The sequence below is a fragment of the Onychomys torridus genome, chromosome 8 (assembly GCF_903995425.1).
Source record: "Onychomys torridus chromosome 8, mOncTor1.1, whole genome shotgun sequence".
NCBI lineage: Eukaryota > Metazoa > Chordata > Mammalia > Rodentia > Cricetidae > Onychomys > Onychomys torridus.
The window spans coordinates 75,574,628-75,591,195 of record NC_050450.1 but is presented as its reverse complement, the minus strand read 5'-3'; the positions used below and the strand labels follow the sequence as shown (position 1 = coordinate 75,591,195).

Below are 16,568 nucleotides of genomic sequence, written 5' to 3'. Positions count from 1 at the left end.
GTTAAGGTCAGGGAACAAAGCAGTCCAATTATCATTAGCTCACAGGCTTTCTTGTTAGGACTGGTTGGTGATCAAAGGTGATGACTAATTCCTTGTACCTATTTTTGCCCTCAATCTCCTGATATTAAAAAACAAACAAACAAACAAAAAACTATTGAGTGGGTATGCACCTTGAAGATTTAAAATAGAGCTGACTGATTCTTTTTCATATATAAAAGTTTAGATTTGTGAGCCGGGCAATGGTGGCACACGCTTTTAATCACAGCACTCAGGAGGCAGAGGCAGGCAGATCTCTGTGAGTTCAAGGATAGCCTGGTCTACAAAATGAATTCCAGGACAGCCAGGACTATTACATGAAGAAACCCTGTCTGGAAAAACCAAAAAAAAAAAAAAGTTTAGATTTGTGATTCCTTATAAGATTACTTTTTTTTTTTTTAATATCTATTTATTTATTATGTTTACAGACGAGGGCGCCAGATCTCATTACAGATGGTTGTGAGCCACCATGTGGTTGCTGGTAATTGAACTCAGGACCTCTGGAAGAACAGTCAGTGCTCTTAACCTCTGAGCCATCTCTCCAGCCCACCTTTTTTTTTTTTTTTTTTTTAGCTGAGGATCAAACCCAGGGCCTTGCGCTTGCTAGGCAAGTGCTCTACCACTGAGCTAAATCCCCAACCCAAGATTACCTTTTAAGATAAGTAATAAAATGATTGGTCCTTTCTTTGTAACCACAAAATGCAGCCTGCCAGTAAAAGAATATCTTGCTTGCTTACACTTTGCTCTGTAACAAGTTACTTGGGTAAGAATGTATGTGGGTTCTTGGATATTTGTTTTTCACCTGTAATATGTGAAATGTTTAATCATGTAAGGGATATGGAAAACATGCTGTTTTTTACTTGTATTCATTGTAATCATTCACTTGAAAAACAGAATGTAACCACATTGTAATTTTTATATTGCCTGAAAGATTTTGCTAGGTATATAATCTGTAAGGGAATGAATGAAGACAGAGTTAAAATGAGTTAGAAGGAAAACATCAAGAATGAGAGAAGGAAATCACCAGAAAATAAAGAATAGAGAATACAAAAGAAGAATAAAGAAAAGGTCTGAAGGAAACCATCAAGAGAGTGTGTGAGTGTCTTTTCCTTAACCCTCTCAGATAAAAAAAAAAAAAAAATCTATTCTGCATGACTTCATGGATTCCCTTTGAGCCCTGTGCTGCTGGAGCTGGTTCCCCCAAGCAGTGGTACTAGATGTCTTAAATATACAAATTGTACTAATTTGAAAGCTGGCCAGATGGCTCAGTGGATAAAGGTGCTTACCAGGAAGCGTGATTTTCTTCCTGAGAGATCATGGACTCCCACAAATTGTCTTTTCCCTTCATATGCATGATGAGATGTGTGCAGCACCCCTTTAATACAAAATAGGTAGAAATAAATTTTGACTTTTAAAGATTAAAGTCTTGAGGCTGGAGAGATGGTTCATTCATTAAGAGCACTTACTATTCTTGTAGAGGACCTGGATTCAATTTCCAGTACTCACATGTCAGCTCACAAACATTTGTAACTCTAGTTCCAGGGGATCCCACATCCTCTAGTCACCTCCTCTAGCACAAGGCATTCTGTGGTATACATACATACATGCAGGCAAAAGAATTATATAAGATGAATAAGTACTTCAAGTTTTTGAATCTTAAAAGGGGGAAGGAGTCTGAGAAATTGTTCTGTAGTGAGGAATGTTGCCCTAGGCATGGTGGTGCAAGCCTTTCATCCCAGCACTTGAGGCAGGAAGACCTTTATGAGTTTGACAGCAGTCTGGTCTATAGAATGAGTTCCAGGCCAGTCAAGGCTACATAGTGAGACCCTGTCTCAAAACCAAATCAAACCAAAAGAGTACTGCTCTGTAAGGACCCAAGTTTTCTTCCTAGTACCCACATTCCCTTACATGTTGAACACCTCCCACACACACATAATTACAAGTTGAGAAAGCCTTAAAAATTTGAAAAAAGAAAATTTACTATTTTAAACAGAATGTGCACAAAAATATAAATTTTAATTTAGATGTCTGATTCATATATAATGGATATTAAAAGTTAATTGAGTTCAGGTGTTAGTAGCTGTTTCAATTGTAGAATTATTATATGCATTTATGATGAGGAAAACTTCAAGAATAAACTTGAACTTAAAAAAGAAACTAATTTTGAAATTTAATGGTTTTTAAAAATAGGTTTTGCTGCGTAAACCATGAAAATGCCAATTCTCTATACAAGTCTTGTTCACATTTCTATTTAGTCTTTTAGCCCATCAAACTCCAAAAACCTTTCCTTGATTTTCATCCCAAGAGTTAGACTCTTTCCTCAAGACCAATAGTGACGGGAGTCACTTGTCGTCAGGACAGAGGGCCTGGGGCTCTTCCCTTTGGACACAGCTTCCCATGGAATGGGAGGCAGGGCAGTCACTCGTTTCTCCCGGAGCCACAGTTCTGAGTCCCCTTCAGCTGGTTTTTGTTTTGTTTTGTTTTTTTGTTTTTGGTTTTGGTTTTTTGGTTTTTTTTTTTTGTTGTTTTGTTTTGTTTTTGTTTTGAGACAGGGTTTCCTTGTGTAGCTTTGCGCCTTTCCTGGATCTCACTCTGTAGCCCAGGTGGGCCTGGAACTCACAGAGATCCGCCTGCCTCTGCCTCCCGAGTGCTGGGATTAAAGGTGTGCACCACCACGCTTGGCCTCAACTGGTTTTAGTCGATCAGTTTTTATCTTTCAAATGACACTTAAAAGAGTGTTCAATTTGTTTCTGCTCCGATTTCTTGTTGCTATTTCTACATGTCCTTTGTTAGATTGAAGTTTCATTCTGATTTTCTGAGCATTTATATAGTGGATGGATGTTGAGTTCTGTTAAATGTTTTTTTGTTTGTTTTTTAATGAACCGTTTGGGGTCTTGTCATTTGTTCTGTTAATATGGTGAACTACAGGTCCAGGGATGTAACCCAGACCCAGCATGCTTGCCCAGCATGCATGAGGCTCTTAGTTTAAATGCCAGCACCGAGGGGGGAAGTAAAGAACATTGTTTTTTCATATAGTAAGCCAGTTTGAATTCCTAGAGAAAGTCTCTAGAGTCGTGAGGATGTATTGTCCTTTTCTATATTGCTAGGTTCATGTGCTAGTATTTAATTTAGGTACATACTTTTAAAAGATTTTATTTTTATGTGCACAGGTATTTTGCTTTCATGTATGCCTGTATGTTATGTGCATGCTTGTTGCCAGCAGAGGCTGGAAGAGGACATCAGATTTCTTGGAACTGATAGACAGTTATGAGCCACCGTGGGGGTGCTGTGAATGGAACCTAGGTCCTCTGGAAGGGCAGTCAGTGCTTTTAACTGCTGAGCATCTCTCCAGCCCCTAAAGACTTTATTTTTTAATTATGTGTAAGGTATGTGCTCATGAGTGCAGGTGTGTTTAGAGGCCAGAAGAGGACTCCAGGTTCTGTTGTATAGGACTGTCCTCCCAGCCAACCAACCAATCATTAGGAGTTTAGCTGTGCAGGCTTGCAAAAGATCACCCCAGCTGGATTTGCTGACTGATATCCTCTTGTAGTAAGAGGGGCAGGGAGTGTCCTGAGACTCTCACCTTGAGTAGACTCTCACCCCAGCCACTCCAAACCACCTGTTGTATACAATTCTGCCCTAATTGCATGTGGCCTGGGGGATGGGCTAGAGAATATAAGCCAGGGGATACTAGGGGAGGGTGGCTTCGTCTATGCAGCTATAGAGTGGGGTGATATATTGTGTCCCCCAAAATATCATGCATCCTAATAAACGTATCTGGGGTCAGAGGACAGAACAGCCACTAGATAGACAGAGACCAGAAAATGGTGGCACACACACCTTTAATCCTATCACTTGGGAGGCGGAGATCCATCAGGATCTCTGTGAGTTTAAAGCCACACCAGAAACAGCCAGACATGATGACTCATGCCTTTAATCCCAGGAAGTGATGACAGAAAGCAGAAAGATATAAAAGGTGTGAAAACCAGGAACTAGAGTCTGTTAAGCTTTTAGGCTTTTAGCAGCAGTTCAGCTGAGATTCATTCTGGATGAGGACACAGAAGCTTCCAGTCTGAGGAAACAGGATCAGCTGAGGAATTGGCAAGGTGAAGTGGCTGTGGCTTGTTCTGCTTCTCCGACCTTCCAGCATTCACCCCAGTACCTGGCTCCAGGTTTGTTTTTTATTAATAAGACCTGTTAAGATTCATGTTATAAGAGAGATTCAATCTCCCCTGCTGGGTAAACAATTTCCAGTGTGGCCTTTCAGGGAGGGTGAGGACCCAAACTCTTTTAAGGAACCCCACACCTAAGCCCTGTAAGTAAGTGCAACAAAAACTCATTGATGCCCTAGGGTGAACTTTGGGAGTATTGAGTCTTGGTTTGTCATTGGGGCCTGGAATTTTCTCCAGAGAGAAGGAATTTTAGCAACAAACCCTTAGAACTGGAGTTACAGGTGGTTGTGGGTACAAGGAGCTAAACTCAAGTCTTCTGCAAGAGCTGTCCATGCTTTTAACTGATGAGCCATCTCTCCAGGCCCGTGTGTGTGTGTGTGTGTGTGTGTGTGTGTGTGTGTGTGTGTGTGTGTATCTTATGTAACCTTCATCTGGTTCCATAGCTGAGGATGACCTTGAATAGCTAGTCCTGCTCTTGTCCCCTTCCCGTGCATGTTAGGTGAATGTTTTACTAATTCTTCTATTGCTGTGAGGAGACACCATGACCAAGTCAGCACTTATAAAAGAAAGCATTTAACTGGGGGCTCGCTTACAGTTTCAGGGGGTCAAGTCTACAATCATTATGGTGCTGGAGCAGTAGCTGAGAGCTTTACATCCTGATCCACAGGCAGTAGAGGGGAGGGAGGGAGGGAGAGATGGGGGGGAGAGGGGAGGGGAGGAGAGGGAAGGAGAAGAGAGGAGAGGAGAGGAGAGTGAAAGAAAGAGAGGAGAGACAGCTTGGCATTGGCTTTTGAAACCTCAACTCCCACCCCCTATAATACACCTCTTCTAACAAGGCCACACCTCCTAATCCTTCCTAAACAGTTCTACTAACTGGGGACCAAACATTCAAACATATGAGACTGTGGGGACCATTCTGATTCCAACCACCACAGTGAGCATCCTGCCAGCTGAGGTATAGCCCAGTTCTCACATTTTTTTTTTCTTATCTTAGTCTAGCAGGATATTAAGAATTTTGTTGACTTTATTCAGCTGATCTTTTCAAAGAGCCAACTTTTGGTTGTATTTCTTTTCTGTTTACTTGATTCCATGTCATTGATTGCAGTTCTTTTTTCTTTCATTGTTTCAATCTTCTGCATCCTGCCCCAGCTTTTAAAGGTTGTACCTTTATACTTTTCTTGCTTTTTTTCCTTTCTTTTTTTTCTTTTCATTTTCTTATAATTTTTTTTTTCTTTTTGAGATAGCGTTTCTCTGTGTAACAGTCCTGGCTGACCGGGAACTCACTCTGTAGACCATACTGCCTTCAGACTCACAGAGATCTACCTGCTCTGCTCCCAAGTGCTGGGATTAAAGAGGTGCACCACCATGCCCGGCTTTTTGTTGTTTTCTTATATAAGCACTATGAACTCCTTATTCTTCTGCCTCTACCTCCTGAGTACTAGGGTTATAGGTTTGCACCATCATACCTGATTTACATGGTGCTGGTAATTAAACCCAGGGTTTTGTGCAACTGAGGAACACATTCTATACCCCAGCCTTATCTGCTGCATTTAATTATTTTTATCTTTAGGAAATTTCCTTTACAATTTTCAACTAACTTTTGACTCTCTATGTGTGTTTGATGTATGTGTATATGTATTGTGCATGTCTGTGTGTGTATATTTGTGAGTGTAGCCATGCACATGCCACAGTGCACGTGGAGGCCAGAGGACAACTTGTAGGAGTTGGTTCTCTCCTTCCACCACAGGGGTTCCATGGATTCATCTCCAGATGTCAGACTTGACAGTAGATGTCTTTATCTACTGAACCCTGTCACCAGCTTCTAAAATTTATACTTTCAATCTATAGCTTTCTCGTGCCACTATTTCTCAGCCCCTGATTATCATCATTCTATTGTTCCATGAGCTTGGTAACTTTAGGTTCCACATGTGAAGTGCTTAGTACCGCCACCCCTCAGTATCCACAGTAGATGAATTCTGTTGCTCCTTGTGGATGCCAAGATCCAAGGACGTTCAAGTTTGCTCATATAAAGTGGTGTAGTATCTATATATACAGGGCTGGCACGATAGCTTGGGGGATAAAAGTGCTTGGTGCTGCACAAGCCTGGGGATTGAGTTCAGTCCCTGAAACCATGGTGGAAGGAGAGAACTGTCTCTGAGAAGTTGTCCTCTGCCCTACACACAGACAGCTTTTAAAGAACGTACACACACTGGTGTTTACCTTCTTAAATACCCTAAATGATCTGTAAATGACTTTTAATACTGACACATGTAAATGTCATATAAATAGTTGCTAGACTGTCATCTGGAGGAAAATGACAAGAAAAAGTCCACAAGTTTAATACAGACTCAGTTTAATGTAGAATCTTTGGAAAAGAAAGATATTTGTCTTTTTGTATAATGTCCTCAAGGTTCATCCCTTTGGCCCAGATAGCAAGGTTTTCTTCTTTACAAAAGCTGGATGCCAGACCTAGGCTGCTGCAAGGACCATGTCTGGGTCTGTGGTCCTACCATAGCCGTGGTCTCTGTTGAAGTTTGTGGCCCATGTTGCCACTAAAGGCCCCATGGAAGCCTGGGGTCTGGGCTGCAACCTGTGGCCTTGTCGGAGCCGTCCTGATCTGAGTGACCTGTGCTTCCACCTGGAGCCAGGATGTCATCTAGGCTGAGCTGCTGTCTAGGGCCATATCTGGGTCCAAGGTCCAGCTGTAGCTGGGGGGTCTGTGTTTATGTCTGTGGCCCAGATTGCCACTAGAGCCCACACATAGATATGTCATCTGTGGCCTTGTTGGAGTTTGGGAGCCATGGTGCAGCTGAGGCCATGCAGATCTGGATAGCCTGTGCTGCTACTTGGGGCCATGGTGTCATCCAGGCCCAGGCTGCTGCTGAGGGCCGTGACTGGGTCCATGGCCCTATAGTGGCCAGGGTCTGGGTTGACATCCATGGCTCCTGTTGCTACTTAGGGCCATTGGATGCCCAGGATCAGGTCAGCCACCAGAATCCATGCTGGTGTCTGAGGGCCATGATGCAGCCAGAGCAACGCAGATCTGAGAGGCCTGCACTTCTACCCAATACCGTGATGACTTCCTGGCCAGAACTGCCCTGAGAGCCATGGTCCAGCTGCAGGCAGGGTCTGTGTTGATGTCTGAGGCTCCTGTTAGCATCCAAGGCCATGTAGACATTCAAGGTCTGAAGCTATGTTGGTGTCTGAGGGCCACACTGCTGCTGGGTCCAAGCTGATCTGAGTGGCCTGCACTGCCACCTGGGGCAATGGTAACATCCAGACACAGCTGCTACCGGGGACCATGTCTAAGTCCATGGTCCTACTGTGGCTGGTATCTGTGCTGAAGTCCAAGTCTCATATTGCCACCGAAGGTCACACAGAAGCCCAGGGTTGGCCCACTCTAACATCTACCCCATCTAGGACCTCTGGAGCTTGTGAAGGGACTTTTCCTTGGAAACAATACCTGTAGGATCTCCATGACCCTGGGTGACCACGAGATATCCCAGAGGAGTTCTGGTGAGGATCCAGTGATGATGGTGTACCAGAAACCTGAGGCCTTGAACCAGAACAGTGATTCACCACAATGAACATTTGCCAGTAAAGCTGATGGGACAAAATGGTACACTATGTGACACACTGCTCCCAATGCCACCATGATGAATGAAGAGGTGTTGGAGAGTGAGAAAGAAGGAGAAGAAGCGAAGAGGGGTTTTCTTTTTTTTGGGGGGGGGGTTGTCCTTGTTTTTGTTTGTTTAGTTTTGTTTTAATTTTTTTTAATTTTCTTTTGGGGGAAGGGCTGCAGGGGTGAGGGGAGAATAAGGGGAGACTGGGAGGTGAATGGAACTAGGGTGGTATTCCCAAAGAATCAATAAGGAAATTATGTTTAAAAAAATCCACCGGGCGGTGTAATCCCAGCACTCGGGAGGCAGAGGCAGGTGGATCTCTGTGAGTTCGAGGCTAGCCTGGTCTATAGAGCTAGTCCAGGACAGGCTCCAAAGCTACAGAGAAACCCTGTCTTGAAAAACAAAAAACAAAAAACAAACAAAAAAATCCTCCAAGAAAAAAAAAAAGAAAAAGAAAAAAGCTGAATGCTCGCAGGGTGGTGGTGGGAGGCAGAGGCAGGTGGATCTTCGAATTTGAGGTCAGTCTGATCTATAGAGTGAGATCCAGGACAGCCAGGGCTACACAGAGAAACCCTGTCTTGGAAAAAAAAAAAGCTGAATGCTATTCTTGTGGATATCCTCTATGTTCTTTATTTGTTCATCCAATGGACACTTGTTTCCATATTTTGGCTCTTGCAAACAGTGCTTCAGTGAACACAGGAATGCTAGCATCCATGTGAAATGCTGACTTCATTTTCTTTGGCTGTGCACCCAGAAGTGGGATTGCTGGATCGATCATATGATAGTTCTATTTTTAATTTAAAAACCAATTGAGGAATCTCCATACTGTTTTCCTTAATGGCTTTGCCAATTTACATTTCCATCAGCCTTATATAAAGATTCTCGCCCACCCCCCACCTGCCCAACACTTGCCTCTTATCTTTTACCTGGCTAATGATGTTTGGACACTTCCTTATGTCTGTTGGCCATTTGTATGTCTTCTTTGGAAATGTCTATTAAATCCTCTGCCCATTTTAAATTGGATGGTTTGGTTTTGCTGTTCATTTGTGTGAGTTTCTTACATATATATTTTGGACTGGCCATGATGATGCATGCAGTAGACAAACACCTAAGAGAATGAGAGGCAGGATTCCAAATTTGAGTCCAGCACATATGCTTAAGGTATAAAATATGATTTTACATTCATACATATACTGTGAATGATCATTGCAAAAATGCCACATGTAACTGTGCATGCTTTATGTGTGCCTCAGTGGAGACTCAGGGGTTTTTAGCCTGGGCACTGTGGCATTTGGGGCTCTGTTGGCATTTCTCTGTGGTGGCACAATGATGTGCTTACCAGCATACTTTACCTTGTGCTTCTTAAACCCCAGCAGCACCTCTGTCTACTAAAATAACTAGACAGGTCTCCCGTGGGTGAGATGACTGCTTAGCAGTCACCTGTATGAAGTGAAGTCACAGAGGGACAGAGATAGCATCAGTGACCCTGCACTGGTGCATTGTGTCACCTTTCTTCTGGACTACCAGGACTTAGGGCCAAATGATACAGATGATGGGGTGTGCTTTCTGACAGAATTCTGCTCTCTCCCTGTATGTGTGTGATCATGATCCATGTGTGTACATGTTCGTAAGTGTGCATGTACATATTGAGGCCATAGGTCAACATCAGGAGGTCTTATCTTCCTCAACTGCTTATTGACCATATATTTCAAAAAAGGGTTTCTCACTGAACTTGGAACTTGTGGATTGGCTAGAATAGCTGGCTAGCTAGCAAGCCCCAGGGATCATCTGGACTCCAGCACACTGGGGTTACAGATGCGCACTATTGCCCCCATTACAGTTGCTTACATGTGTCCTGGGGATCTGAACTCAGGTCCTCATACTTATGTATCAAGCACTGTACCCACTGAGCTGTATTTTATTTTTCTGTTCATACCAGACATTTCCTTTAGCCTGCTTTCGGGGGTTGTATACCTAGTTGTTCATTGTTTCATATAATCATGGAGATGGTAGGAAAGGGGGATGCATTTCAAGTGTATAAGAATAGCTTTCACTAGGCGGTGGTGGCACACACCTTTAATCTCAGCACTCGGGAGGCAGAGGCAAGCGGATCTCTGTGAGTTTGAGGCCAGCCTGGGCTAAAAAAGGAGTTCCAGGACAGCCAGGACTGTTACACAAAGAAACCCTGTCTCAGAAAAGATAGCTTTAATCTTGCTGGTTATGATTCATTCAATTTCATTATTATAATAACAATTTAAAGGTCTGTCTGCTTTCACTTTATCTCCATCAGTTTTTCCTTTGAGGCAAGGTTTTGTTTTGTTTGCCAGGAGCCTTGAACTCCAAGGCTCGAGCCACTCTTGTGCCAGCCTCTCAAGAAGCTGGACAACAGGCATTTGTCAGAGCATCCAGCTTTGCCATTTACTTTGTACAAGCTCCAGATGGTTTGTTTGATCAGGCACGATGATGACTCTTTGAAACAGCCCCGGCACAGAAGCTTCATGCTGTTGTTTTTGCTGCTGCTGTTTCTGTGATGCTGAGGATGAACCCAAGGTCTCCTGCATCCTAAGCAAGTACATCGCCACTGAACCGTGTCCTCAGATCCTTGCCATTGTTTCTTAATGATGCCATTTTCTGTACAAAGATAAACAAATCATTTGTTTACTGATAGAATTGCAGGCAAGATATTCTGAAATAATAAATATGCAGCTTCACCAAAATAGCCTTGGAAAATAATTGTTTCTTTTCCAGTCATCAAAAGTCTGAAAAAATTTTTTAACCTTTAATGAAGAAAGTGAACCTAAAGGTATATGATATCTTACCACCCCACCCCTGATTTTCTAGACATGGTCTTCTCTGTAGCCCATGAGCCTGGAACTCAGTATGTATCCCAGCATGGTCTTAAACTCACGGTGATCCTCCTATGCCAGCCTCCAAATGTAAGCCGCCAGGTTCAGCTCATACAATTTATTTCAATATGGATCCAGACTAATACTGGTAAACAGTTTTTGTTTTTGTAAGACAAATCTCATTGTGTAGCCCAATTGACCTTAAACTGATGATTCTCCTGCCTCAGCCACCAGAGTTGTGTTATAGGTGTGCACCATCATGCCCAGCTTACTCCTGCTTTAGGGTGAGGTTTGGACTGTTCTGATAAATTAATATGTGTAGTTGCTAACTAGCTTCTTTGTCAGGTGCTTGGCCAGACTGTGTATCAGAAGAGTGTGAAGGTAGTTTATCAGAAGTTGAGAACTGATTTGTTTTTATGAGAACTGACTTTTAAAAACTATTATTGACATTTCCTTCCTTCCTTCCTTTCTCCATGCTCTACCACTGAGCTAAATCCCCAACCCTCCCCCCTTTTTTGTTTCTCTGTGTGGTTTTGCGCCTTTCCTGGAACTCACTTGGTAGACCAGGTTGGCCTCGAACTCACAGAGATCTACCTGGCTCTGCCTCCTGAGTGCTGGGATTAAAGGCGTGCACCACCACCGCCCGGCCAGAGGTGTGTTTTTAATGATGTCTCTCCTAGGCTGACTTCAGACTCCTGGGCTCAAACAATCTTCCTGTCTCAGCTTGCTAAGTAATGGACCGCAGGTTTCAGCTACTATGCTTGGGTATGTGTGTCTAGTGTTACAAGCTTCTGTCTCTTCAGAATTTCCTTTGTATTTCTATATCCACAAAGAAAAAATATCGAGGGGGAATGGGAAGAGTAGTGGAGGTATGCTCAAGTACATTATATACTTGTAGGAAAAGTCTCTAAACCCAGTACCATCTTCTGTGAATATATACCAAGAAAGTGGGCACTATGCAGTCTTAGGAACCAATGTAGGAGAGTAATTATGAACAAGAGGAGTAAGCGCAAGCAGTCACGGGAGGAGCCTAACCTGAGACTTGCCACCTCTCCCTTTTTGCTGCCTCCATTCCCGCGTCTAGGAAACGAGCCAGTGAAGTTGTGATGAGCATTCAGTGATTTCTATGCAAAGCAGCACCCAGTATAATGCCTGGCCTGTGGCAGGTGCTGGTTACCAAAACCTATACACACCACACTTTAACAGTAAAACGGAAAATGAGAAAGTTGTATTAGGGGGCTGGAGAGATGGCTCAGCGGTTAAGAACACTGGCTGCTCTCCCAGAGGACCTGGGTTCAATTCCCAGCACCCACGTGGCAGTTCACAACTGTGTGTAACTCCAGTTCCAGGGTAACTGGACATGCATGCAGGCAAAACACCAACGCACATGAAAGTAAATAAATAAAAAAGAAAATTGTATTATCTTAAAATTTAGTTCAACTAGTCGAATCAGCTGAAAACTAATTATTAGATATTTAAAAATTAACAGTAATTTTATGTTAGTTAGTATGTACTTTATGTTAATTAGTAAATGTAAAGACAGTTGCTTCTGGTGATCTGTTAGTGATTCATAGTTGATGCTTTTGCTGTTTATATGGGCATTCTCAGTTGAAGCGAGATGAATTGTTCATACCAAACAGGCAGAATTTTTGTTAAATCGACCAATCACATGCCACCTGTCAGGACATGGGAAGAAAGGGGGCTGATGGGATTGATGCACATAGTACCACCTATATTTTATTTAACCCAACACTTTCTTTTTTTATGTTTTTGATACTTATTTAACATAAAGGGCTAACTTTTTAAAGGCCACTAAAATTAACCATACCAAAAAATGGGGCGGGGGCAGGAACTGCTTTTAGAAAAGAAAGCCCAAAATGTTACTTTCTTGGAAAACCCATAGTCCAGTGTTATTCAGACCAGAGAAAAAAGAAGTTTCAAATACAATTAGAAGAAACTCAGCTGTTGGCTGGGGATGTTACAGCTGGAGGCAGGCAGGCAGGGACCATCTGCTGATGCAGTTGACTTGCTACTACATTGCGTTCTGTTCTCAGAGCACCACATTACATTCTAGGACAGTCCTTACAGCATCAGGCATAACATTTCACACTGCTGATTTTCTTTGGTTCTTTGGGCTTTTTCTTATTCAATGAAGAAATGGTTTTTTTGTGCTGAGAATCAAATCCAGGGCTCACACATTCTAGGCAAATGCCCCTAGCCCCGAGTTACTGCCTCCGTAAAGTGATTTCTCTTCTTGCAGCCACCTCAGGAGTTTGCCCTGAATCATGTTGGCCATACCCTGGCCTGTAACAATAAGTAAACCTTCTATGCCTGAGCACTTTGCAGGCAGAGTAAATTCAAAAGCTGTGACTTGGTCAGCTTGCAGCAGGGATTCTTGGTCCCAAACAGGAATGTTGTTAGCTTTTCCTTCATTCTTATCGTTCTTAGGACTAAGAGGGTCATCTTTGCATGTTCCCATGAATGGCCACAGCTGGTTTGTTGTTGCTGTTTTAAAGCATTTGCTTTATCTATCTATCTATCTATCTATCTATCTATCTATCTATCTATCTATCTACCTATCTATCTATCTATCTACCTATCTATCTATCTATCTATCTATCTATCTATCTGTTTATTTTTGACATTGTCCATACCGTGCCACAGGTTGGCCTGAAAGTCATTATGTAGCTTAGGCTGATTTCAATTTGCAGTGATCCTCCTGCCTCAGCTACCCAAATATTAAAGGGTCCACCACATGCCAACCCCCTTTTTGTAATTTTAATAGTGGATTTATGTTTGTTGATACTTTATCTTAAGAATATTTCCACACTTTTGCTAGCATTTTAGGTGACTTATCTTGGTGTGATTTTTTTTTTGGTCAGAGTAAATTAGTCTTCTATTGGTTTGGAATATTTATAGTTTATAGCTTTATAGCTGTATTTATAGTTGATTCACTAGGGAGAAAATTGGAAGACTTAAATATCTATAATAACATAAGTGGGAGTCTGCCTTTTAAAATAGAAAATTTAAATTCATCTTTTGCATTATGGTGTCAAAAGTGATCTTGGTCTGGGTTGTTTTCCATGTTCAAAGTTTATTACTTTCTATGCGCTGTACAATCAAACCAAAATTGGTAGGAAAAAATGAAGACATAGCCCGGCAGTGGTGGAGCACGCCTTTAATCCTACCCAGCATTCGGGAGGCAGAGTTAGGCTGATCTCTGTGAATTTGAGGCCAGCCTGGTCTACAGGGCCAGTTCTAGGACAGCCAGGGCTACACAGAGAAACCTGTCTCAAATCCTGCCCCGCCACCAAAAAAAAAAAAAAAAAAAAATGAAAGAAAGAAGACATTTTTTAACTGGAGTCTTAAACTTAGGCATCCATGTAACCCCAAATGTCCCTTTAGCTGTGTTTTTAAGATGTTATCGATTATTGACTAACAGACACAAAGTGAATGGGTTTCTGCTGCTCCTCTGTTCTGGTTTGTTTTACATCAACTTCACATAAGCTCAGATCATCTGTAAGGAGGAAACCTCAATTCAGAAAATGCCTCCATAAGATTGGGCTGTAGACAAGCCTGTAGGCCATTTTCTTAATTAGTGATTGATGGGGGAGTGTCCAGCCCATTGTGGGTGGGACCACCTCAGGCTGGTGGTCCTCAGTTTTATAAGCAAGCTGAGCAAAGCCATGGGAGCAAGTCAGTAAGCAGCACCCCCTCCGTGGCTAGCCTCAGCTCCTGCCTTTAGGTTTCTGCTTTACCAAACTTTTTCTTTTGGGCCACCAAACCAGCTCCCAAATCATGACACAGAGACTTATTGTTAGTTATGAATGCTCAGCCTAACTTAGGCTTGTTTCTGGCTAGCTCTTTTAACCTGTTTTTATTGATCTACCTCTTGCTTTGCTTTCCACTTTCCTCTCCTTCTGTACATCTCACTCTCACTGCTTCTCGTGTCTGGGCGCGGCTGCCTGGCTTCCTGCCCCGGGCATGTCCCCCTCTTTCTCCCTAGTTCTCGCCTCCTCCTCATTCTTTCCTCTTTAGATTCCTCCTGCTATTTATTCTCCCTACCTACCAGCCTGGTCTATTCTTTCTCTGCCTAGCTATTGGCTGTTCAGCTCTTTATTAGACCAATCAGGTGCCTTAGGCAGGCGAGGTGAAACAAATGTAACACATCTTTACATCATTAAACAAATGCAGTGTAAATAAAAGTAACACATCTTTTACACAGTTAAAAGTAATATTCCGCAGCACAAACAAATGTAACACATTTTCCTAGTCAAAGTAATATTTCACAATATCCTGCCCCATTTGAATTCTTGCTTTGGCTTCCCTCAGTGGACTGTGACTGGGAATATGTAAGCCAAATCAACTCTTTCCTTCCCAAGTTGCTTTTGGTCATGGTGTTTCACCTCTAATGCAGTAGTTCCCAACCTTCCTAATGCTGTGACCCTTTAACACAGTTCCTCATGTTGTGGTGACCTCCAACCATAAAATTATTTTGTTGCTACTTCATAACTATAATTTTGCTACTGTTATAATCATAATGTAAGTATCTGATATGCAGGATATCTGATATGTGACCCCCAAAGGGATCGTGACCTACAGGTTGAGAACCACTGCTCTAATGGCATGATTTTCTTTTTGCAGTTTGCGTCCTACTGTAACCGCAGTACTTGGGAGGCTAAGGAGGGTCACCATGGCTACCCTGGGCTATGTAGCAAGCCCTCACACCCAAAAACAAACAAAAAACCAAGCTCCCCTTCAAACCAAGAAAGTTCTTTTTGGCATTTTTATCCTTGTGGTAAAAGATAAGGAAATGAAGGCAGGACAGCTGTCTCACAACTCTCCAAGAAGGGTGATTTATAATGTACTCTGTTGAACGCTCACCTGTGGTGAGGCCTTGACTGACAGCTCTGCACTGTGCTGGGGGAGCACGGGGGGCTGGAACCATCTCTCATCCTTTTGCTCCAGACATCTGAGACTCACCTCATATCTCCTTTTTTCCTATATTGTTTGAGGGGTAAATTCTTGTCTTAACCATAAATAGCTCACATTGTCTTATTCTGCAGGTTTCCTCTTGTCTATTTTAGAAGCAAGCAGAATATAAATCATGAAAAAGAAGTGTCTCTTGTGTAGCTCAGTCTTTTATGGTTTTTTTTTTTTTCTTCTGTGACAGGGTTTCTCAGTGTAGCTCTGGCTTTCCTGGAACTGGCTCTGTAGCCCAGGCTGGCCTCCAACTTAAGAGATTCGCCTGCCTCTGCCTCCTCAGTGCTGGGACTAAAGTGTACTACCACACCTGGCTTCTTGTAGCTCAGTCTTAAAACCCAAAACCGTGTTCCATGTTGTCTTAGTCCAGCAGCCCAGGAGTCATCATAATTGGAGACACAGCCTGTGAGAAATGAAATGTTAAATTTTTTTGAATTCTTTGTTTTTGATGCTGCACAGGTGGGCCATGGACCCCTGAGCTTCTCCCCAAAAGAAAGACTTCTGAACACTGCCTCCACAATACGTTCCTTTGCTTTCAGATTGTCTCCGGTTTAACTCTTTCTCTCCCAAAGGAAGTCTGACCATCTTATGTCAGCGGCTGTGTTTTACTTTTAATCTCTCATTTTTTGTGTGTGTATCTGACCCCCAAAGGTTTTCACCTCTTCAAAATAACATTTCTTGGCTGGCTTGTACAGTGGGACTTTCAAACCTCATTCTCATGAAAACGTCTTGGAATTTGTCTTGCTGTCATGGAAATTTTATGTGGAGAAATGGCCAATCTAAGTTGACTTAGGGGGAGGCTGCCATCTTTGCAGAAGGATCCTAAGATGTCTTTCTGGATCATTTGCCTTTCGGTATCTCCAGATTGCCCCTTATCCCAGTGAAAACAGATAGAGGAGACTGTACTG

General features: G+C 42.6%; 1 protein-coding gene across 1 annotated transcript in view; it reads left to right on the top strand.

Annotated features, from left to right (window-relative positions):
• Ppm1e (protein phosphatase, Mg2+/Mn2+ dependent 1E) overlaps positions 1–16,568 on the top strand; it is a 140,655-nt gene that overhangs the window by 29,176 nt on the left and 94,911 nt on the right. The window lies entirely within an intron of this gene.